This window comes from Festucalex cinctus, chromosome 13 (assembly GCF_051991245.1).
Source record: "Festucalex cinctus isolate MCC-2025b chromosome 13, RoL_Fcin_1.0, whole genome shotgun sequence".
In the NCBI taxonomy this organism is placed as follows: Eukaryota; Metazoa; Chordata; class Actinopteri; order Syngnathiformes; family Syngnathidae; genus Festucalex; species Festucalex cinctus.
In genome coordinates this window covers 18,099,411-18,123,862 of record NC_135423.1, presented here as the reverse complement: position 1 = coordinate 18,123,862, position 24,452 = coordinate 18,099,411, and the positions used below count along the sequence as shown (strand labels likewise).

At 40.3% G+C, this 24,452-nt stretch overlaps 1 protein-coding gene across 1 annotated transcript in view; it reads left to right on the top strand.

Annotated features, from left to right (window-relative positions):
• Nucleotides 1–23,208, top strand: part of dync2h1 (dynein cytoplasmic 2 heavy chain 1) — a 99,831-nt gene extending 76,623 nt beyond the window's left edge. The window contains exon 97 of the mRNA XM_077540644.1: nucleotides 23,075–23,208. The gene's annotated coding sequence lies outside the window, so the exon portion shown is untranslated. The remainder of the gene's footprint in view (nucleotides 1–23,074) is intronic.
• The last annotated feature ends 1,244 nt before the right edge of the window (nucleotides 23,209–24,452 follow it).

The window sequence follows — 24,452 nt, the reverse complement described above, 5'->3', positions numbered from 1 at the left end:
AAGTAAAAAGGTGTGTCTTGAGCCGCCTTTTTAAAAATATCTTTGCAGGCCTGATGCCATTCTACGCATGCATTGCTGTAGGCCACAGCTCACACCCCGAGCCTCCCTACTGCTCACAAACTCACATCACACACCATCCTCACCAAATATTTTGTAATTAGATGCATATTTTGATAAAGTACTAATTAATTTTATCCATGCAGATGTTATTATATATAGCATACCTTAAGCAGGATGCATCTTCTTATCTACTGTTTTTCTAGTCAAGCCAAACAACCTGCCTAAAAAACTGTTAAAAGAAAAAGTCTACTCCCCCCCCACCACCACCTTTATTAAAACGATAATTACTTCCTGCCACCGATGGACAGGGTGTTCTTTCAACCTAATTTCCCTAAACAGGAACACACAGTGCGTTAGTCTGAGAATCTTCAGTCACTGATTTGCAACACTTGTCGGCAGTAATTGTACCATCTGTGTGTGAGTGCGTGCGTGTGCGTGAGCATGTGATGATTTTAAAACTGACTTTTGCCTGTGTCACTGTCATGAAGCTGCATTCGCCGAGGTTATATTTAACTTCTATCAGACTTTTAACCTACTCTTTTCTTTTGACTTGTCAGGACCATATCAGTCAAGAATTGATCAACACTTTTCGGACAATTTCTGATCTTACCAGTTCATTGTCATAATATGTTGACTTGATTTTCTTAGAAATTCATGTCTCCATCATGTTTTTTTCCGAATGGAGTTGCCGCACGACTTCCGCCACAGCTTTCTTTTGATATGCATTTTGGACATCCGTAAGGTTCGAACTGAATGACCGTGCCCGTGGTGACTTTGGTGGCCTCTTGCACTACTGCTGATGTGTCATTCTCCCAATTACCGCTGTGTATTACAAAAGAGGTCATTTCAGGGAAGGCTGGTGAGAGGATAAACTTCAACTGTGGAGCATAAAACACAAGAGAACATAATGATGCTTCACTGGTGGCAGGAGGGCAAACTGTTAAGACAGAACTTTGCGTCGACCTGCCGCCCTGCAGGTTTAATTGAGGTGCACCGCCACTAACTTCTAGTTGGCCTGTAAATAGAAGACAGTAAATGCACACAATGCACAATTTGATCAAAACAGTCTTTTATCCGTTGTTTGTATGGCAAACTATGAGTATAGGTTTCACAGACTGTTTAGTTAATTTTCTATCAAATTGCTATTAAATGCTTTATGCCATAATGCACTGCATGCTGATAGCCTTTTATTCGCAGGTTGCATTCTGCGATAAGGATCTCAGTGTGAAATTAATTGGCAAATATTCAAATTTGCTTGTGTTTAGGTTGCTGTTGCGTCATCATATTACTGTAATCAGGCCCCAGGGTGGCTAATTTGGAGCACCGGGAAAATTCTCGGCTGGCTGGATTCTTTATGGGCTGCTAAGGTCATTTTGTCCTTTAGCTGACATCAACAAATAAAGTAGCCTACGTAGGCTGCCCCTAGTGGTTTTATCACCTTACAACTACACTTACACTTTATATAAGCTCAATTGGTTATTACAATATAGTATATACACTGTGTAGCATTGACTGCATTACATTTGATATTAAGGGTGTCACCAAAAGTACCAATAATTTAATACACAAGTAGAAACAACATAACTGTAACTGTATTACACCGTGTCCATACAACACAGTAAAGAGGCACAATAACAGTCGAGCATTGTTACTTCAACATAGCATGATGGGAAAATTTTCCAATGCCGAATAGTGAAGCGCTGATGACACGAAAAATAGTATTCCTGTAGAAAGGCCATGAAGGGATTTATTTTTGAACAGAAATGTGTTCATCTTTAGTATCTAGTATTCCTTAGTAACTGACTAATTTGCATGCATTTGCATATTATTCTTACCCACTAAGCAGTATCATTCTAATTGATATTGCTTGGATTAGATATACTGTAGTCTGTTTTCAACAATATTTAGTTACTATTGTTTTATATATGACTTCGTTAACAGACCTACAGCCAATCAGTAGATTTGGTTGAGACTCAGGGAAGTCCATCAGCAACACAGGTCTCATAAATACATTCAGTTGTAATTTAGATTTTCGATCAAATGTGAATCTTAATGTGGGGGAATGATACCGATTTTTAAATTGATACTCCATCCATGCATCCAATTTCTTGACCGCTTATTCCTCACAAGGGTAGCGGGGGTTGCTGGAGCCTATCTCAGCTGGCTTTGGGCAGTAGGCGGCGGACACCCTGGACTGGTTGCCAGCCAATCGCAGGGCCCACAGAGACGAACAACCATCCACACGCACAAGCACACCTAGGGACAATTCGGAGCGTCCAATTAACCTGCCATGCACATCTTTGGAATGTAGGAGGAGACCGGAGTACCCGGAGAAGTACGGGGAGAACATGCAAACTCCACCCAGGAAGGCCGTGCTGTGAGAGTGCCGCATCACCCGCTAACAATTGGCCACATGATGTTCAGCAAACATTACAATGATTTCACATCATGTGTAGGCACATTAAAACGATGGAAGGTCCAAATGTGTCACCTGAACATGTGTATTTCCGGGAAAGGCCTCCCTGACTCCTGGAGATGAAAATATGAAGCGTGTTCACATCAGTCAGTGAGTTCCTTCATACTGCATGATAGGAATGACACTGTTGTGACACGCTCTTAAATTACAATGCGTTATGTATTCCCTGCTTTCAGTGCAGCTATTTTGCACTGAAGACATCTGAAATTTCCCCACTCGTTTGGCACATAATGGACAAAATTGTGTTTGTGTTGCATGCAAAATTACTGAGTTGCCGCAAGGACACTGTCTTCTATTTTGTTGCATAAAATATCTGTCACTGTTTATTTGTCAAAATGTTTATTTTCATTTTCAGTAATTTTCTAATGGACTGTGTACCACTAATGCAGTTAGAAAGCAGCATGTTTGGTTTATTGAGGAGATTGGAGTGGGTTTTATCTAGCTACTCAGTAAATTGTCCAGAGTGTGAATGGTTGTTTGTCCAAATTTGCCATGCATTTGGTTGCCGACGAGTCCAGGGTGTAGTCTGTTTCATTGAGGGGAATTTTCGATACAGCTCTTGTATTGGATATGATAAGACAGTGTGTCTAATGTTGTGACTAGTGAATGTACAATTGCGTGTGTGCGTGTTTCTCAGTGATTCCGAAGAGGGGCTGACAGATGACCACAATGTCACTCGTCACTCTGTACTGAGATCCCCTCTTGAGACTCACAATACTTGAGGGGCTTTTTACGTGCTCTTGTGGATCCCCCTCGCTTCGACTTCCTGAGTGGCCGTCTGCTCTACTATCTGTCATCTGCACCTTTACCCTCCCATGATCTCGCTTTCATCATACCTCCCAGTATCTCTATTCCACAACCATCACTTTAGGTTCTCTATCTCTCTCTCGCTCCCTCGCTTTATTGTCTGATGTCCCAGCAGACTGAAACATCAGTGCATCATTCATAGATCTTAAAAGGATTTCCTCAGGAATAGTACAGGAGAGTTTTGTCTAGTTGAAACTGATTCACAGTGAAAAACAGTCCTCAAGTGTCGTCAGAATCATCAGGAAGTCAGAATTTGTATAGCATAGTGTTGGCAATAGGGATGTAACGATGCATCGCAAATCGATTTAAGACCAATATAAATTGCTTAAAATATGCATCGATTCACAATGGCATGGGCGGCATGTTGGCTGAGTGGTTAGTATGTCCGCCTCCCAGTATTGTGGACCCGGGTTTGAGTCCAGGCTCCGGCCTTCGTGGGTGGATTTTGCATGTTCTCCCTGTGCCTGTGTGGGTCTTCTCCGGGTACTCCGATCTCCTCCCACATTCCGCATTGATCACGAGTGAAGGCAGGATGGAGCGGGAGATTGTTGCAAGATATTCAGGCGGATCGGTGCAGCGTCTGCAGTGATGCGGACTCTTTATCGGTCCGTTGTGGTGAAGAAAGAGCTGAGCCAAAAGGCCAAGCTTTTGATTTACCGGTCGATCTACGTTCTAACCCTCACCTATGGTCACGAGCTGTGGGTCGTAACCAAAAGAACAAGATCCCGGATACAAGTGGCCGAAATGAGTTTCCTCCGCAGGGTGTCCGGGCTCCCCCTTAGAGATAGGGTGAGAAGCTCGGTCATCCGGGAGGGACTCAGAGTCGAGCTGCTGCTCCCCCGCGTTGAGAGGAGCCAGCTGAGGTGGCTCCTGGCATCTGGTTCGGATGCCTCCTGGACGCCTCCCTGGGGAGGTGTTCCGGGCATGTCCCACTGGCGGGAGGCCCCGGGGACGACCCAGGACACACTGGAGAGACTATGTCTCTCGGCTGGCCTGGAAACACCTTGGGATCCCGCCGGAGGAGCTGGTTGAAGTGGCTGGGGAGAGGGAAGTCTGGGTTTCCCTCCTAAAGCTGCTGCCCCCACAACCCGACCTCGGATAAGCGGTAGAAGATGGATGGATGGATGGAGGGGCACAATATGATAAGATACAAGTTTGAGAAGGGGCAGAAAGAAAAAAATATGGCCAGGTATGTAAAAACAAACAAGAAATTTGTCTTCACAGTCACAACCTATCCATAAAACATGAAAACAGCAATGGCCAACAGAGGGAGTGAGAACAGGAAGCCTGGAGGTACTCTAATTAGCGCCGCAAGGTCCTTACAAAAAAGAAAAAGAAAGGAAAAGAAAACACGAGTAACAAGGCCCAATCTGTGTATGGACCGAGGAAAAATGTCCAAGGGTTACGCCCTTATAGTGATCTCCAGCACACCCTGAGCAAGGATGGATTATTTGGCTAGAAGACAAATTATTTGATTTAGAGAATAGACTGAATCCTTTAAATATGTCCGTGTATAACATTTGGCTGGGATGTTCCACAGCTGGATGACTGAGAATCGACAGGATCACAGACTTAAGTGACATGAGTTTTCCTCCTCTGACAGGAAAAGTCAGAATCCCAAATAGCGTTCAGAGCACATCCGTTGCAACCTCTTGGGAATAAAAAACATTGTCACTGCCTCATGCAGCAGCTTGAAATCATTTGCTTTACGGTTCCTACACTTTGCTCAGCATCCTTCTAAAAGCAAGCATTAGCATATTTTGTCATCACAAGCGCTGCTATTGCTCTCTTTGCAAAACCATTTCCACACAATCCAGATGCTCAACAGATGGGCCAGAACGCTGCGAGGATCGCTCAGCATTAAAGTAGCTCGCTTGTTTCAAGAGAACAAACACAGAAGGATGTCGGAATTAAATCTTGCTCCGTTTAATGACTGCTTAGGACAAAGTCTTTGTTTGAAAAAGATGAACATAGATCTGTTTTCTGTCATAATGCGGAAGCATGTATTTGCAACGACATATTCAAAGCAACAAGAGGAATATTGTAACCGAACCGAATCTTTGCTTCCCACTGGCACTGCCCCGCTTCAGCTTATAATCCTTTGCTGCTCAGAATTCCTTCGAAATTCCATTTGAAGTACTTTTCTCATGCTGGATCAATGTCACATCGCTGGCCACACACGCCAGCTGACAATCGCTTTCGCGATTGATTTTACATGAGGTCTGAATCAATCAAACTGCAATCCTGTGTCACAGATCATATCTTGCACTGAAAAACAATACAGTATGTGGCTTTACTTTTACGCCCTCTTATGTTTCCGAGCCGAGTTAATGAAAGCAAGTGTTAAACAAGCAAGCGCGTGGTGTGATTTTCATAATTCAACGTATTATATATAATTGTAAATATAAATTAAAATGATTCTAATTGTCTTTAAAGTGCAATAAGTCAGGTCTTTCATAAAATTAAGAAAATACTTTAAATACACAAATTTCAAGAAAACATAAAAAAAAATGGCCTTTAAAATTCTATTTTCTTATGAATTTATGGGGAAAATGAGATATTAAAATAAACAATTGATCATGTTTTTATTAATTGATGTCAGGCTCAAAAAGCAAAATTGATTCAATATCGATTATTATTATTATTATTATTTTTTATTTATTTTATTTTTTAAACTAAGTCCTAATGAATACAATCCTATATTTTCTGTCAATCAGTATTCACAAGTTCTAAGGGAATGTAGCATCTTTTAATGGAATGTTTTCCTGAAAATGTAATAAAATTTGCACTTTACTCGATCAAAAATGTAATAAAACCCGATAATAACTTCACCAATAATGTAATAAAAATGCTAGCTGATACTGTAATAATATTTTTACCCAAACTGTAATACCTTACGTAGGGAATTCTCTCCCACAACTTTCAGTCATGGTGTGCCGTTACTATAACAACACTACAGTGAACTTAACACATCTTTGATTGTTTAACAATAAAAAATGAACATAGCGTTCATTTTTAGCGCAAACATGTGCTTTTGATGTCACAAGGAAGCGGCTGTGCAGCATAATACATCGAGAGGAAGTGAAAGCGAGCAAGGGGAGGAAGTTTATATTAGTGAATTCCCTTTGACCACTGTAATTTTTTGCGCTCTCCATCTAATGTTGAAGAATGTTTCCGATTAGAAAGGTGACAGCAGCTAACTGAGCAGCTGCATTAGCCCCTCCTCTCCGCTGTCACGGTCAATAGAGCAGCGTCGATGAATTTCCCGGCTCAAACCTTCAGCCAATCGCTGAACTTGGCTGTCATCCCAAGCGAGGTACTGCATGTCCTTGAGCATACCCGCACGCATTGTACAAGGTACGGCGCTGGGCACTCACCGCTTAATTCCGCCTCCCGTGAGGGCGGTGGGCCGCTCAGCGCCCATGTTTATGGCTCCCCCGAAGCTGCAAATCACCGCGGTTATGGCTGGCCCGATTTATGAGAGTGGTCCCATCCAGCAGCCCTTAGACAAACTATGGATCACCGTCCTACTGGCACACGCATGCAATATGCACCGTGTACTGCAGATGATACACATGCTCACGCAGCATAAAGGTTTTTGTGGTTGCGCTTTGTAACTCACGGTGGGATGAATAGTCGTCCAATGTGTCAGGTTCAACCGTATCAGTATTACTTCCAATTCCAACATCTCAAATGAATCATACTGTATGAACAGCTTTTCAAATAGAAAGGGCCACACACAATATAGAGCTGACTGATACTTTTTAGTTGTTGATTGGGAAGTGGTGCTTTACTGGTCCCACCACATTTAAGTTAAAACTGTTGATAATTTGTTTTTAAATGCTTGGATTGTACTGATGTTTATTTTCTTTGCTAGTAGGAAGTACATAATGTCATGTTCTGTGTTTTGTGGATTTGGGGTTTTGATTAGATTTTTGTTGTCATGTTTCCTTTTGTCTGTCTTTCTAATTAAGTTTTATTGTGTCCACCTGTGCTTGAGTCACCAGAACACAGCCACAAGGCCATCATACTTCCTCCACAAACCATTTCTAAGTTTGTCGTCACAGTTCAAACAGTCATATCTCACGTTTTTTAAGTATTCGTAATATTTACCCATTTTGTACCCTTTCAATCCAGTTGTTGATTTGTGGGGATAAGACGGGACTTTATGAGTAATTGCGATCGGATCATGCTGTTGATGAGGTTTTCGTTGACTCATCATGATCTTGGCTGCACCAAGATGTGTGAGAAGGACCACGATGGTGTCAAGTATTCAAAAATAGATTTTGATTCAGGCCATGTGTGACACTGACTTAAAACCAAACAATTTGGTCATTTTACAAGCCTGCCTTTGTTTTGGTTTGCAGACATTTTGTGCACTAACATGACACATATGAGTCTAGACTGTGAGTCATTTTGTTTTTACAGAATGACAATATATTAGTAAGTATATTAGTATGCCTCTGTCCTTTTCTTTTTTGGATGCTACATTCTTTATAACATGAATTGGTGACATTCATCGGTGCTCTCACAAGGTTTATTCCAAGTGTGATCACTCCCTACCTCCCACACAACAGAATATTTCATGAGTTTCAAAGAAAGAGGACAGTCTCTGGATTCACTCTATTTACTTGTTTTAGGAGTGGGCAGGGGAAATGTTCACAGACTGACTGATGAGGTTTGATTGACAAGAATTCCACACCTCCTGACAGGAAGTCCTTTTAACCCGGCGATTCCACCCACGTCTCATCTTGCGTATCGATGGCTCTCGCCACTCGAAAGACGTTTTGCATTGGTCGGTGCAAAAATGTGGGGGAAAAAGTGCTTTCTTCACACCCGTACCGCGTTGTGTTATTTATGACTCACTGATGTTCGTGTGTGTAGGTGTGTTCTCGGGAAGCGGTGAGCAGTCCTTGCTGTCACTTCAATTCCCGTAAACTATATTTAAGAGGCCACATACAAGCCAAATTTTTCTTCAAGTAGGCTCATTAGCAAACATATAATCCACTTGCGTGTGCATGTGTGCGTGTGTGTAATAACTACAATCTTTGACTTGCGGGTGTATCGTCAGTGTTGCATCATCTTAGCAGTAGAGTGAAGCTGAATCTCAGACTTGGGAAGGGAAAAAAACAATTTCCATTTGCCTTGGAATGTTTCAAATATAAAATGAATCAAAGTAATATCAAAAGACATTCTCAATGAAGGCTTGTAGTCATGAGGAAACTTTCTGTTGCTCTTTGGAGGACATCATCATCATGAAAAGTCTGTTTTATCCATCCATCCATACCGTTTGTGTTCATTCTAGTCGCAGGTGAGATGGAGACTCTCCCATCTCAATTTCAGGAAAGAGCCAATTGCAATACATGTATACCGTTTCTAAAGCAAAAATATTGTCCAGTTTGTACTAAAGAGTCACATTAGTTTTTACATGTATGATCCAGTGGTTATGTTTAGGTAAGTTCATTGGGCAGGATTAGCTCAGTGTTTCTCCCATTAGCATCTGTCATTAGTCAAAGTGAACTCAGTCAGTCGCAGTCTTGGGTGATATGTGACCTGTTTTGGGCTTTCTGATGGTTCTGACCAGGCTATTAAAAAATAAAATAACACCCACGGGTTTGAATGTCAATTTGGGTACAGCTATTCAAAAACAAACAAACAAACAAACAAAAAAGCAAGTGTTTGTCATTTGTCCACTCAAAAACATTTATTTTTCTCCTTTTAAGGGGAATTCAACCCCCCAAAAAAGGATTGACAATATTATGTGGTATGTGCTCAACCAATCAAGGCTTAGCTTGCGAACAGAAAACAGGTGAGCTGTTGTTGGTTGTTACCTGAGCAAATCAGTTGACAGAAAATGGCAAAAATGCCCCTAAGATAGACAAAAACAGGTGCATTCTGAATCTGTGTTTTTATCTTTTTTTTTAATGTGGAGCACTTTGCATTGCTTTTAAAGTTTGAAAGGCGCTATACAAATAGAGATGTGATTGATTGTAATCAATTATCAAATTAATCAACAACTATTTCAATAATCAAGTAATCGTTTGGAGCCATTTTCTTAATTTTAAAACGTCTAATTCCTCTGATTTCAGCACATAAACAGTAAGTGTTCACTGATTTCTGTAGTTCTTCATGAAAGAAGACTGATTATCTTCTGTGTTTAATCAAAATAAGACATTTGCAAACATCTGTTTTTGCTTTGGAAAACAATGACAGAAGCGGTAACATAGTACAGGGTGACCCAAAAAGATGCGTACCCATATTTTATTCGATAAAAAATCAATTTTTTAACGAATGTCTTTTCTGTTGCAGGACGTGAAAGGTGAACCTATGGATGATCATTTGCAGCTATAGTTGCCCTGAAAATAATTTGTCTTGGACAAATCAGCAGAAGATATTCTGAACTTCTTAATCCAACTAACAATCGTTGATTTTGTTGGAAAGTTGCGACAATGGAAACGCTTTCGAAACTGAATCTGTACACTCTGGTATGATTTTGTCGCAAAATAGGTCTCCAGGGAGAATATCTTCTGCTGATTTGTCCAAGACATTTTCAGGGCAACTATAGCTGCAAATGATCATCCATAGGTTCACCTTTCACGTCCTGCAACAGAAAAGACATTCGTTAAAAAATGGATTTTTTATCGAAGAAAATATGGGTACGCATCTTTTTGGGTCACCCTGTATAACCCCACAATCCCGCTTTTTTAATTACTATACGAATACAAAGTACGAAATAATCACCAATCACTAGTTAAAAAAACAGTAATGGAGTGCTTTTGTAATACACTTTAATGCAAATTTAAAATAAATCTGATTAGTTGTTGAATAATCGATAGATTAATCGATTCTAAAAATATTCGTTCGTGACAGCACCAATTGATTGATTTTACTGCTTAACTCACATTCCACAAATGCAATATTAATCTGATTGTGGTGTTGAGACACAAGTGTGGCTGCATGTAACATGATATTCTAAATATTTTTATTTATTTATTTATATATACATTTTTTTGGGGGGGGGGACTTCTACTTTAAGATGAGCTATTGGAAACACAAGAGTCTTTTCGACTTTTCAAAAATCACAGTAGACATGGACAAGGTTTTAGCTTGTGCAAAGCCAAATACTTCACATTAGCTACACTTAATTGAATTGCTTCAATTGGTAACACAGAATTGAATTAAGTTCATATATTAACTTAATTCATTTGTTTGTTACCAATTGAAGCAATTTAATTAAACTGGTCGACAATTCTCTTTTTACAGTGTATGTTTTTATTTTAGTTAAACATTGTTTAACAACTGAAAATATATGTTTCATTTTGTGTAAAATATATTTCTAATATAAAATATAATCATGTTGTCTCCGGTACTTCATATAGACAATATTAAATTATCAAACTACCATAAATTTCTCCACTGGCACTCAACGAAGGCGGACACTTCTTATTCTGCATGCGTCCCGCTCTTATTGCGAGCTGCGCAGTCTGCATCAAAACTACCATTCCAACCGACTGCTGCATTTCCTTTCCGAAAATCAAATCATAGAATTGGTTAGTTGGTCTCTCAATGCAATTGATCAAATTTTCTCGACAAGAAGAGCAGCAAATGTGGAACTTGCTTGTCCCGACGGAACGTTCACGGCTGGGTATACATTAGATTCCAGGATCAAGTGGAAGATAGTCTGCCTGTTGACAATATCCGTCGAGGGTGTAGACAACACATGTATTATTGTAATTTTGATTCCATGTATCCTGCTGTTTAGAGATGGCAGTTTCCTGATTTGTGGGAAAACTGAAGGCCATGTCTGATGGTCTATGGTGGCTGCTCAAGCCACAAATGAACACAATTGCATATGATTTCTGAGACACTTCTCATATCAGATTCGAACATGGAGAAGGTGACAGCTCATCTCAAAGTGATTGCTAATTTGGCCAAATGATGCCCGTCCTGCCTGTTGATACTGCCAAATGCTGAACACACAAGCAAACTCACTTCTTGGTACAGCATAGTGTCTGCCCTTTTCTTTCTTTCAAACAAATATACGCTAGATTGCCCTCACTTTTGCAACAGAATGGATCACTTAATACAAATGCAGCAAATTGTGCCAGTTTTTGTTCAATGTGGATGTCATTTTATAAATTGTGGCTGACATTTTCAATGCCTGCAGGAAGACTTCAGATATTGTTGCCAGAATGAAAAGGGTTGTGAGGATGTGACATTAGCCAAAGAGTAGCAGCGATGCCAAGACTTCCATGAAGCAGATGCTTTCTAGAGCAATATTTTGATAAATTGGTGCCTTTGAATTCACTATGAGAAAAAATACCAGTATTGTATTGTTTTGAAAGCGAATCCAAGAAAATGTAACTCAGAAATTAAGACGTAAAGAAAGTGAGACAATTTCTGACACAAACTTCCCTTTCTGAAGGCGCCCGGGAGACAAGCAGGATGTCCATGTGTGCTTTTGGCAAAGGAAGATGAGAGGTGGGAGGCGGTGGGGGGAAAAAAGGGCGACAGCAGACCGAGCAAGAACAGTGACAACTTCACCGGGGGGGAAACACAAGGTTGACTCATCTGCATCCAACATGGTTTTACTTTTTCTTTCCAGAGACTGCCAGTCAAAGCAACCTGTCTTGCAACAGACATAGCGTCACACTGCATTGCTTTTAAAAGCCTGTGAAGAGAAAGGAAATGCTTTTAACACTCTGCCCACACAAACCCCACTTGTGCCTTCTTCACCATGTGTTGAGTGCTCCAAATTGGAGTCTCCGTTGAATATTTGCGAAAAACAAAATCAATCACTATAATCAAAGCTGTTATTGACTCTACCCATCCTGACTGTCTTACACTCGGACTCATACAGCACTGAAACAGTTTTGTTTGTTTGCAGCTCCGATTGGTGTCCCCTGGGGAGAACCAATTAGAAATTACTTTGAAGGGTATTGTGTCGGCTTGCAGAGCAGTTGAATAAATCAAGGGAAATGATAAATGTTTATTTAAGTATGCAATAAGAGAAAAAAAAGGAATCAAATGACAAAATAGATCAGGCAGAACACGCAATTTATTCAGCAAAAGACAATCACTAGGGCGTGACATAACGTCGTACAAAAATACATAAGAGCACACAGATCCAAGGATTTAATGCCTTTCGCATTTGTGGAGTGTGTAATGGTCCTATTATTTGAATTTATTTTCAAATATGCGAGAGTGGTTTTCTATTAGGTACCGTATATCAACATTTGCGTATTCCATTTAGCCCAAAATTTGATAAATGCAATATGAAATTATGTTTTTGTTCATAGGTTGCTAGTTAATAGGGCTATAATGATATCCAAACATCACAATAGGACAAATTATAACGATATGAACGGTGGTTGGCAATATAAAAAAGCTCATGATACTGTGTTAAAACTCACGATATTGCAAAAATAAATAATATTAAATTCAATATTTGGGGTTGGGGGAGCACAGAGATTTTGAAAAATATTTGCTGGTATGACTGATTTATAAGAGTGATAACTGTCACAGTGGCCAAAACATTCTTAATTAAAATTAAACTGCACTAACAAACTAACCATCAGAGGGTGCTAGAACTGCACAAATGGAATACAAGCTCACCTTTTTAACAGATGTGCCGCTTTTACATACCGTGACATGACGACGACATTATTATGGCAATTTTAATAACATTTAATTTGCCGTTATCATTACATCCCAATTAATTAAGCAAAACATATGTTCAAAGCAAGAGTTAAGTAATTTGAAATATGGTTAAGTATTGTAAAACAGAGTATATGTACTATATACTGTATTTCTCTCACTTGGTGGCGCCTGATGCGCCGTTTGCGTATACCCCAGAAATGGATTTTTCACCAGTGTGAAAGGATCTGTGCATTTTGATGTGCTGTAATTTGTGACGTCGCCACATCGTGCAACTACGGATCAAATTTTGAATCGTCACAAAAGTCGTGGCCAAGATTTGGCCACTCAAGAGTGTTGAGCGGAGTGGTGCAGCGGCCTTAAAATGGCGCTTCAGTGGGGGATTCATAGTCTAGGCATCTAGGTATAGCATCTTATTTTATTATTAGTTATCTAACAATTCAACACCATCGTGTATTTTCAAGTTCACAAAGGATAGATGTGTATGATTTAAAACCATACCTTGATATAAACTGTTCTTAAAGCAAGTGAGGACCCAGAAGTGAGGATTATGGATTACATTGTCAAGTTCACTGTGACCTGTCTTAAAATGAAGATGTCCGTCCTTACTTTTAGATGACAAGTCTTGATGACAATGTCAATATTCTGACCAGCTGTCACCCAACACCTTGTAAAATTCCTGGCTTTATTTTGGAGGGACAATGCATTTTGTCACTGTCCTACCACGGGGATACTTGTATTAGTGTCCTCTCGTCTATATAACGGTTCACCTTTCACACCAATGCTATTTTGCTGCTTTTTAATTCTACTTATGAACATTCACATTACAAACATTTTGGACAATCACTTCCATGTTTATAAAAAACAAAACAAAAAAAAACACACCATCATAGCCTATATTTCATCAAGTCTGGAGTTATGTGCCATTACTGTATTACAACATGCCAGGTAACACTGTGTTCTACTGGGAGGGATGTGACATAACAGCAATAAAAAGTCCCATATTAAGCTGGTGCTATATTTGATGTTCCCACAGAGTATATATGCCAGTGAGTACTGTTTGTATGCATTGTTGCTGTGATTGTTTGTGGCAAAAACAGCAAAAGGTGACCAACATTCCTTCTATTTGTCATTGCACCAATAATATTTTATAGCAGGCAGCAACAGTAAAAGAATGCTGGTATAGAAAAATTATCAGATGTACAAACTGAACACTCCAAATTGAGTTAATGATGCGGTCACTCAAGGTTGCTGGCATAGATAGATGGACTCAGGTGATTGGTTTGCCCTTTATTCCGACAGAAATTGATGCTCATGAAAATGCTGTACACAGTTGCCAATTAAGTTAGCATGAGCACACAAAAAGATGCGAGGAAAAGCAGGACGGCAACTGATGGAAGACCATGTGCCTCTTATATGAAGCGTGCCAGACAGGTGGCGGCCAATGGCAGCAGGACCAACACCATACCGCCACCGGTGGGAGAGGCAGCGGTCGAGGGGGTAGTAGCCTTTTGGGTGGGTTGGGTGGTATTGTTGCTGTCTGGAGTGGCACCACTGCCGGTGCTGCATAAATCTGTGTCACAGCAGTCTGTGCCAGAGGAGCCGGACTCACAAGCTACAGCCGCTTTACAGCCCAAGCTAGAAACCGTTTCGCCAACTGCAAGCCATCAGAAATGAACAACTACCGTATTTTCCGCACTATAAGGCGCACCGCATTATAAGGCACACCTTCAATGAATGACATATTTTAAAACTTTTTTTCATATATAAGGTGCTACAGTAGAGGCTGGGGTTACGTTATGCATTCATTAGATGGTGCTGCGCTAAAGGGAATGTCAACAAAACAGTCAGATAGGTCAGTCAAACTTTATTAATAGATTACAAACCAGCTTTCTGACAACTCCATTCACTCCCAAAATGAATAAACAGCTGTTTTATTATTTTCTCTGAGGTAAAGTATTAGTATTAGCTAGCGATCCAAGATGGCGGGATCTTCTGCGCATGTGCGTCACCGATCGTGCAGGGTCACCAATAGCGTCTTGACAGCGAGACCTGTTGTGGCTCAATATTGATCCATATATAAGGCGCACTCGATTATAAGGCACATGGTCAGCTTTTGAAAAAATTGAAGGCTTTTAGGTGCGCCTTATAGTGCGGAAAATACGGTACTTTAAGGAGCGGACCCATCATGTGATCTTCATCAGGCACTTGCATCGGGTCGACCCGAACTTACCCTTTGTGACGGTGTCGGTACCATATGTATTCGGCCTGCCAGATCCATTCGGGGTCCTTCGCCTACAGATGACGTTACGCTACAGGATTGGCTGAGACGTTTTACGCTACAGGATTGGCTGAGTTGTCGACGATTGTGATTGGTGAGGCAACTTTCCAGTCGTTGGAGGGAAAACATTGACGCTTTTTACGAAGAAATTTATTATTATTTATCTAATGGGACTTATCACAGCCGCACTACTGGATCAAACTGTTCGGCGACCCAAAAGGCAAGGATTCGTAACGCGTCAAAATCATTCATCAATCATCATCAATCAATTACATCTCACCGTGGCTATTCTAATGTATTGATCTCTCGTCTTCCCTTGTCTAGGATTAAAGGTTTGCCGTGAAACCCTTTCAGACTTGTTTGTTGTTGTTGTTTTGTGGAAGGAAAAAAATACTGAACATATAAAGAAAAGTTGTGCATTCATTCATTCATTCATTCATTCATTCATGTGTCATTCATTGATTTGTTAATGCATTTGACATCTTTAAAGAAAAAGTAAAATGTGCTACTGTAGTTGATGAAGTTAACTTATGAGTTTCGACTTTACGGTAGTAGGCCATTAACTTTGATTAATATTTATATCAATAGTCCATGACACACATGCACACACATGAAGGTTACAAATAAATTCGTAGTTACCTAATAACCTGAGGCTGAGTACAGAACATATTGGTGAGGAAATGTCACATCTCAGGCAATAATTCCATCATTTTATTATCATCATCATGGTAATTATTTTCTGCAATACGCACGACCCTCCGCAAGTCATAGTGCAGTGTCACCTCTGAGGTGACATTGGCAAGAAAATATTAAAGATGTCATTTAAATAACAAAATGTATGGGCTGAGATTGCAAAACGTAAATAAACGTAAGTATAAAAGCAGGATACTTTAAGATTGACTAAATAATGAAATAGATTGAAAAAATACATTAGATAAAATAAATGTAAAAAATGGAGGTAAAATAGCACATAAATGCAAAAAAGTAAAACTGCGATGGGACGAAATATTGTCAGTTGACGTGCTAATGTGTTCCTATAATCATTACGACTGTTTTTGTGATGTATTGTGATACGTGAACCGCAAAATTCGGACACCAAACCAACGTGAACACATTTGACACTGCTCAATTGCTGTACTGACGTCATCAGCAAGCGCCGACCACACGCGAAGGCCCCCGAATGGATCTGGCAGGCCGAACACATATGGTACCGACAACGGAACACTTCTCTCCAAGATCGCAGAACACTTTGGGGCAACTTCCGAAATTGCCAATACCAGGTCCCTTCATCAGCGCACTGGTAGCATTCAAAGGGTGTTTTACATAAATCCTTACCACAGCTGACGTTGGACATGTTGCCGCTTCACAGCCTGACGTGGTAATCTTCCCAGCGTTGTCTGCAAGGCATCAGCAAAAAGGAGCCCTTTAAGGAGCGGTCACATCATGTGATCACCATCGGGTCAGGCCAAACTTACCCTTTGTAACTGAACATTGTTGTCCCACATCACACAGCTTTTGGGGGCAGTTTTTGAAGTTGCCCTTAGTGCATTGGTAGCATTTCACGTGTTACACAATTCACCTGCACAGCATTGTGATCCTGGACATCCTGAGTCCGCTTTACAGCCCAACGCGGTAATCTTGTCGTTAGTGGTGTCTGCAAGGCATCAGCAAAAACGAGCGCTGTAAGGAGCGGGCACGTCATATGATTTACATCAGGTATTCATATCGGTTCAGGCTAAACTTACCCGCAAAACATCTATCTTGGTCGGCATCACAGAATTTTTCTGCACATGATTTGTAATCTCCAGCACATTTGTCACAGTTTGCTTCAGTGCAGTAATAGCATTTCATGGGTTTGTTACATAAGTTTGGGGCGCAACATGTGTCCCCTGATGGACATTCGGTTTCACAGCCCAACTTGGTAATCCTCTTCTCATCGCTGCCTGCAAGGTAGCAGCAAAAATTAGCCCTTTAAAGAGCGGTCGCATCAATGTTAGGTACTCGTATTGGGTCAAGCCAAACTTACTCTTTGTAATGGAACATGCAGTATCATCGTTGGCACAGGTTTGATCGCAGGGTTGGAGATCGCCAAGACAAGTCTGGCAGGCCTGCTCACCGTCACACTTTTAGCAGTTCAATACAGTTGCTGATCAAAGACAGAAACTGCGGTGCAATTCTTGACATTTGTAACGAACTTGTACTCCTTTGGAGTGAACCTGCTGGCCCCATTTATTCAACACATCTCTCGGTGAACACTCTCTTTCGTGTACCCCTGTCGTGACTCCATTATGGCATCACTGTGCGACTATTCAGTCTAGAAAAGGTATGAACTTGTAGATCCCTTTGAAAATTCATGCACATACCATGATAGATTTTGTCTGAATAAAATAAGTAGCTAATATAGGCATAGCAATGGAGTGCAAATTCAAAATGATCCTGTTGTAATCATCGCCAGCCTCCTCGTTTGTTACTACATGAACACATGAATGGATTTTACTAGCAACAAATTCGGAGACAATGGTTGTGTTTGTATTGGAACACTGACAATGACTGTGAGTGCACATATGGGACAAACTACACTCCACTACGGCACTGATCCAATGTAACATACCACAACTGCTGTTTAACACATTCTAGCAGAAAAGTGATAATGGGTGTATTTCACACAGCAGGTTTGGTCAGAAACCTGGGTAAAGAAAACCTGAAAAGTGGGAAACTCGTTTCAGAAAGGGAGGTAACTGAAACCAGACGATAAGAGGGAACTCTAGCCTGTTTCATAAAAAGAAGTCATTTAAGCTCTCGGTCAGTTACCATAGTAACATGGTCCATCAACCTAACCTGGTCGGTAGCAGATTTGTCACAATGAACCTCGAGTTTTTCCCTGTACCCGCCTCCTTTGAGCCACACACGACAATTCATTTCCTCATTCATTCACTCCGCTGTGGCGACTTTTTGTGTAAATACGTCTGTAGTCTATAGCGTAAAGGCCACTTTTGTCACAAACATGGCATGTCATTTTGACAATGAACCTATTGATGAAGGTGCCGCTTAATTGAGCAGGGAATTAAATATTCGTCGCGAGAATGTTATCAGACCGCGTATATCTGGCATTTCCGCAGTTACCTTTTTGAGAGGTACAGTTTCACATCACAGTCCATCCTCTACATACACAACTTAATCCGTCATTTGCAACATTACCAGACGTAGTCATATGCGCTCACATTGCAGCAGTATTGCACTCCATTTTTTTTCTCATACCCATTTAAATAATGTTTTTATATTCATCTAAGTGTTTTATATTTCATCTTAAATCAAGTGTGCTTCTCCCTCGCAGAATTGGACCTAAATGAAATGAATTATGAGCTATCATTCAACAGGTTTCCCTTGTAATATTGTGATCGCAAAGGACTATACATTTAAATGTATGCATTGACCCGAGCAGCAAATGTTCTCCCACACCGCCTTCCTCTATGGGGAGCCGCTGCGGTGTTGCACTTTTTTTCTTTTTGTTTTTTTGTTTTTTTTGTTTTGTTTTTATAAAGGCGTGTTCAAATTCCACATCGATGCGGTGATGCACTTTTAAAAAAATTTTTTTTTAATAAAGACATGTTCAAATTCGACAAATGATCGCATTAACATTTTCGGTTTAAATGGGAAAAAAACAAAAAAAACAACGCGGAAGCAGAGGGCGGCGCCAGCGCTCGGCTTCCCCGTTGCCATGGTGACTCGACGAATTTCCTATCTGAGGGTATGTCAACTCATTTCAGGGTTAATCTCACAGTTTGTTGAACCTGCTTTGTGAAATACACCCAATGTCGTTAATGGGAGCCTTTCAGAGCACTCATGGACACCTTACAGTCCATAATGATAATGATAAAATAGGCATGGACAGAGGAGACAGTAAAGTAATGGAGCTGACCGTGAGCGTGTCTGTGGTGAAAAGGTTAAGGATGGCCTGAAAAGTCAGTGTGAGTATTTTAAATCGGATGTAGTAATGGATGGGGAACCAGTCGAGCTACTGCAGGAGTGATGTGGTAGATGCAGAGGTGTCGAGTTATAATATGGGCGGCGAAGTTCTGTAGAAGCAGGAGTATATAGAGTGATTTTGTCATAGCCTGTATCATGTGCGCCAGAGTCGTACCAGAGTTCATGACCTGTTATGTGTCTGTTTCGGTATTGATGTAACAAGTGTCTGTTTACAAAACGTGATGTTCGTGATGTCAACCTTTAATCCTTTAGGTGATGTCGGGACCTATGTGATGTCGTTCTTTAGTCCTTTACGATTCACTGTCTGTGGGTGAAGTCTGGGAATTGTGTGTGGTTTGCCGGATTATTATTTCCTGTCCAACAGTCCTGTGTACAGTGTCTCTGAGTTTCTGCCTCTCGTTGTGAATAAATGGAGAAAATCTTATTTGTGTCTGCATCTGGGATCCAACTCTTCAGCACACAACAGACTTACGTTACTGCAGATTTCAACAGGACACTTTGACATACTACCAACGGCCTCTATCACACCCCTGACTCCCGCTTCTGCAGTGAACAGGACGTGAGATGGCTCTCCAACTAACAGAAGCTTCTGCAACAGATCTTCGGAACTGTATGAAGCTGGATGAAGTCCTTTCCTGCTTCTCATGTGCCACCAATATCTCAGTTTACAAAACAAATCTGCAATATTTGGACTGAATGGCAACAGGCCTGTCACCCTGACATCTCATCTGCGGTCATGAAATCCTTAACATCTCTCCTTAAGTGCAACACCCCTGCTGGACCCAAATAAATTTTCCTACTGAGCAATCACGTCGTTCTTCTAGGAACACCTCAAAGACGTAGGGACCTACTTAAGAATCATCTTTGTTGACTTTAGCTCTGCGTCCAACACTGATCTCATCTCCTCCAAGCTCCTCCAACTCAGCGTGTCACCTTCCATCTGCCAGTGGATCTACAACTCCCTGACAGGGAGGACACAGCAGGTGAGGCTGGGCCTGGGGTCGAAGCTCCTCAAGGATGCGTCCCCAGACCACTGCTGTTTTCCCACTACACGAACAATTGCAGTGAAGTTTGCAGACAACGCCACAATCATCAGCAATGGTGACAAGTCTGCATTTCGAGATCTTAAAGTTCTTCGGAATTACTGTCGCTCAGGAGCTGAAGTGGGAGACCAGCATCAACTCCATCTTGAAAAAGGCCCAGCACAGGATGTACTTCCTGTGTGGCTGCTGAGGAAGCAAGGCCTACCACATGAGTTGTTGAGGAACTTCTAATTGAATCCGTCCGGCATTCCTCCATCACAGTCTGGTTTGGTGCTGCTGCAATGAAGGACAAAATCTGGACAACTGCTTGTTTTGTTGTTAAGTATTCCACACTACCGAACACGTAAAGTGCCCAATGACTCTGTATCATCTCCACAATTGTCATTGGATCATAATTACGGCACTACTCGTCACTTTGTTTTGCTCTCGACTCGTTTGCACATCTGTCATTGTTCGGTACTAGCGCACTAATGGTATCCTTAATGGCTTAACGATCTGTACTTATGTGTTATGTCGTAGAAGTTCATCTTGTTGTTGCTTGTTGCTCTAATACAAGAGTGGCTTGAACTAACTGAGACAATTCCTTGTGTATTTTTAACATATGTGGTCAATAAAAATGATTCTGGACCCAAAGAGGAGTGATTACAAAATGTCTGACGTCGAACAGAAGCATCTCACTTTGGAAGGAAAGCTAGATAAATGGAAATGTGAAGTCTTTACTCACATTAATGTATTAATTTTCTTTCTTTTATATGTTGGTGTTTAGTGTATCACGTGTGCGTGTCATAGTCTGTATGAATAGTGTGCCGTGATGTGATGTTCCTTTGCTGCTGAATGAACCATTCAATACTCAAACACACACATTCACACTCACCCGGCTTCCATTAAATTACAGTAGTTCCTGCGCCTCAGTACTTGCTTTCTTTCTCCCTCTTCCTCATCATGTATCTGTTCTCTCAGATCACTTTTGCATGTTGACTTACACCTGTTCACTTAAGCTATGACACAGTTGAAATTAATTTCAGCAAACTTTACTTTTTAGGAACTTGGAAGGAAAAATCCTGCTTCTTGTGTGCCTTTTGGAAGTCATATGTCAAGCTTTCATCATCCTCAGAGTGTTTCACACACTTGCAGCATATCTTCAGCCGGCTGCTCAGATTCACCAGTTTTCTTTTTTTTTTTGTATTTTGTTCAAAGTAACATAATACGGATAAAATTAGTCTTTCTAACCGTTGCGAGCTCAGAGAGGCATAAGTGCTTCCACTACACTTGAAGTATAATCATTTATTTAATGGAACAGTTTGAATCGAAGAAGTCAGCTTTATTTGATTCTTTAAAAGCGGAAACCCACGATTGTCCTTCCCCGATGTCGGCAGATTTCTCACATATGGTCTTTTTACATAATTCAGAAGAAATATCTAATATTCATACCTAAATGAAAGCTGTTCTATAATGTAGTGTGAAAGAGGTGGTGGGTGGAAGTGCTTGTGGACGTGGCAAGGATGGGCCTGGAGATAAGGAGGGACAGAAAGGATGCAGTGTGCGTGCGTGTGCGTCTGCTTGTGGGAATATGAACTTTTCAGATTTTCATATATGATTAAAGGAAATGGACATTGCAAGATGAAATCCACCTCCACACATCATCCACTGAGAATAGAAGGTCTGTCGGGTTTTCAACCTACCTACCTTCTCTAAGGTGATGTATGTTCTCCAGTGGATATTGGCAGCCCTAAACTAAGTAGTGTGACAGTGTTCTCCTATTCCCATCTAATGCATATCAATTTACAGATATGTGAGAGATGAAGAGCAGAGCCGTCTCAGATATTCTGTATCGGTAAACAGCCATAATCTCATCATTCTTTTTATTTTTACTTGTAATATGCATAGTTTAGAAGTGTTGTCTTTTTTTTAATTTAATTATTCCATTACTAATCATCCAACACTAAAATTTAGATCATATATTTTAAACTGAAATTGGTTGTCATCCTGTTAGCTGAAAAAAAGAGATTTATAGCTATGATACAGTGATACAATGATTTACACTGTTAGTGAGGAATAGATTGCAAAATGTGTTTAGCGTTGTGTATGTAGTATTTACAATGTTGCGTAACTATTGACCCTTTTGCTGTATATCACAAAATGTAGTACTTCAAATGATAAACATTTGTTCAACTAATACAAACTGTAGTTAGCACATATTCGCACGTAGTGGGCTAAGGTCCTCCTGATGTTCTCCCGGTGCTTATTTGTTGTTGTTTTTGTTGTTGTTGTTGTTGTTGTTGTTTGGGTTTTTTTGCGGGTACCCTAACAATATTTTTTTTTTTTTAAAGTAGTGGGTATGTCATTTTGATTGGTGCTCTTGTATCCAGTGTGCTCTGCCTCTTGCCCAAAGTTGCCCCTGCATTCGTCAAATTGTTTGTTTCTCTGATATTTGGAGTATTTTCCCTATCTATCTATCTATCTATCTATCTATCTATCTATCTATCTATCTATCTATCTATCTATCTATCTATCTATCTATCTATCTATCTATCTATCTATCTATCTATCCATCCATCCATCCATCCATCCATCAAAATGAAATTCACTTAAATTACTGATGCACAGTGAAGTTTAATATCAGCCTAACTCAATTTTTACACCACAACAGCAACGGTATCAGAAAACAATAACAAAGTGGATTATAAAAAGAAAAAAAATGGAGGGACTATTGAGACAAAGGTTGAATATAAAAGTATTCGGCTGCTTCCTTCATTCTTTCAGGCTTTCATTTCCTGGTTCCTCCAGTGGCGCACCAGAGAGATTTGGCCTGATAAAATAGACATTGAACGCATCACGCAACCGAGAGGATGACAGGAAGGAGTCAACAGGTCTGAAATGATTGAAGAGGAGGCAGAATCAGAATGACAAGAAAGGAGTGATAGAAGAAAAAAGGAAGTGCTCGAGATGAGATGGTAAGTTTAATCACAGATTTTCTTTCCAATCCGATACAGCATGCTATAAGCAGTTGGGTCAAAGTTGTGGGGGGGTGGGTTGTTTTTTGCGCTATGTACAAAAATTCCTTTTGAAAATATTGACCCAACTGCATTTAGAAAGTGAATAAAATTCCAACTGGTATCACTGATAACAATCTAATACTGATACTTTGTGCAAATAAGGTGGCTATAGTGAATCTTAAAAGTAGAAATACTGGCGTTGCAGTAAGACACTTGCTGCTTTATAATAGTGGGTGACTCCAATTAAAATATTTAATTACATAAGTGCTTTACTGAGCAACAAAGCATGCCAATGTGCATTATACAATGAGGCAGATGAAAATGTAGCCCCCAACAATCTCAAATCATTTAGATAAGATCTCAATTCTTGTTAATTTCCGCCTTGTGCCTGTTCTTGTTAATGAGCTACATGACTGAAGTCTCAAAAATAAGGATTCACGAGTACCGTTACCAGATATCGGTAACGCCTTATTTCAAAGTATTGGTGCGATGCCGACCGATACGAGCATCGGTATACCGGTAGATCTTGGCTGTCTTGTGGCCATTTTGCAAGAATAAAATAATGCCATTAAGTTCATGTACCATAGTTTTAAATCATTTCAGCATATAAAGGTCTTTGCTTAAAATTACCTGTCATTGATGTTTTTTGTTGTTGTTTTTTTTTAGGGAAATTTGATGTATCAAAATCACTAGTGGTATTGGTGTCTGCTCAAGGTTTGAGTACTTGTATCGGTCGAAATAAAAGTCACATTTTTTTTTTATTTGAGAATCAATTTTAGAGCTCAATGATCTCATATCAGAGCATTTTGTACTAGTTGATTTTCAATTATGCCAAATAACAGCATTGAAGAGACTGAAATGGCTGTAAAGATTGCTTTGGAAACAATCCAACCATTCTGCACATTTTTTTTTTTAACTTGACCACTCAGGTAACTGTGATAATAAACACATTTCATCATTTTGATTGTGATCTGCATGATCAATGGCAACAGTCCATCAACACCGCATAATTTTATAACCATCTTCAGATGGAAACTGCTTTGAGGTTCTGAATAAAGCAATAACAGAGGTTTTATGATGGTGACTCTTAGTTTAATGCTTTCTCCATTATTTCCCATTGGAAAAAAAATGTTTCTCGTCCCCTA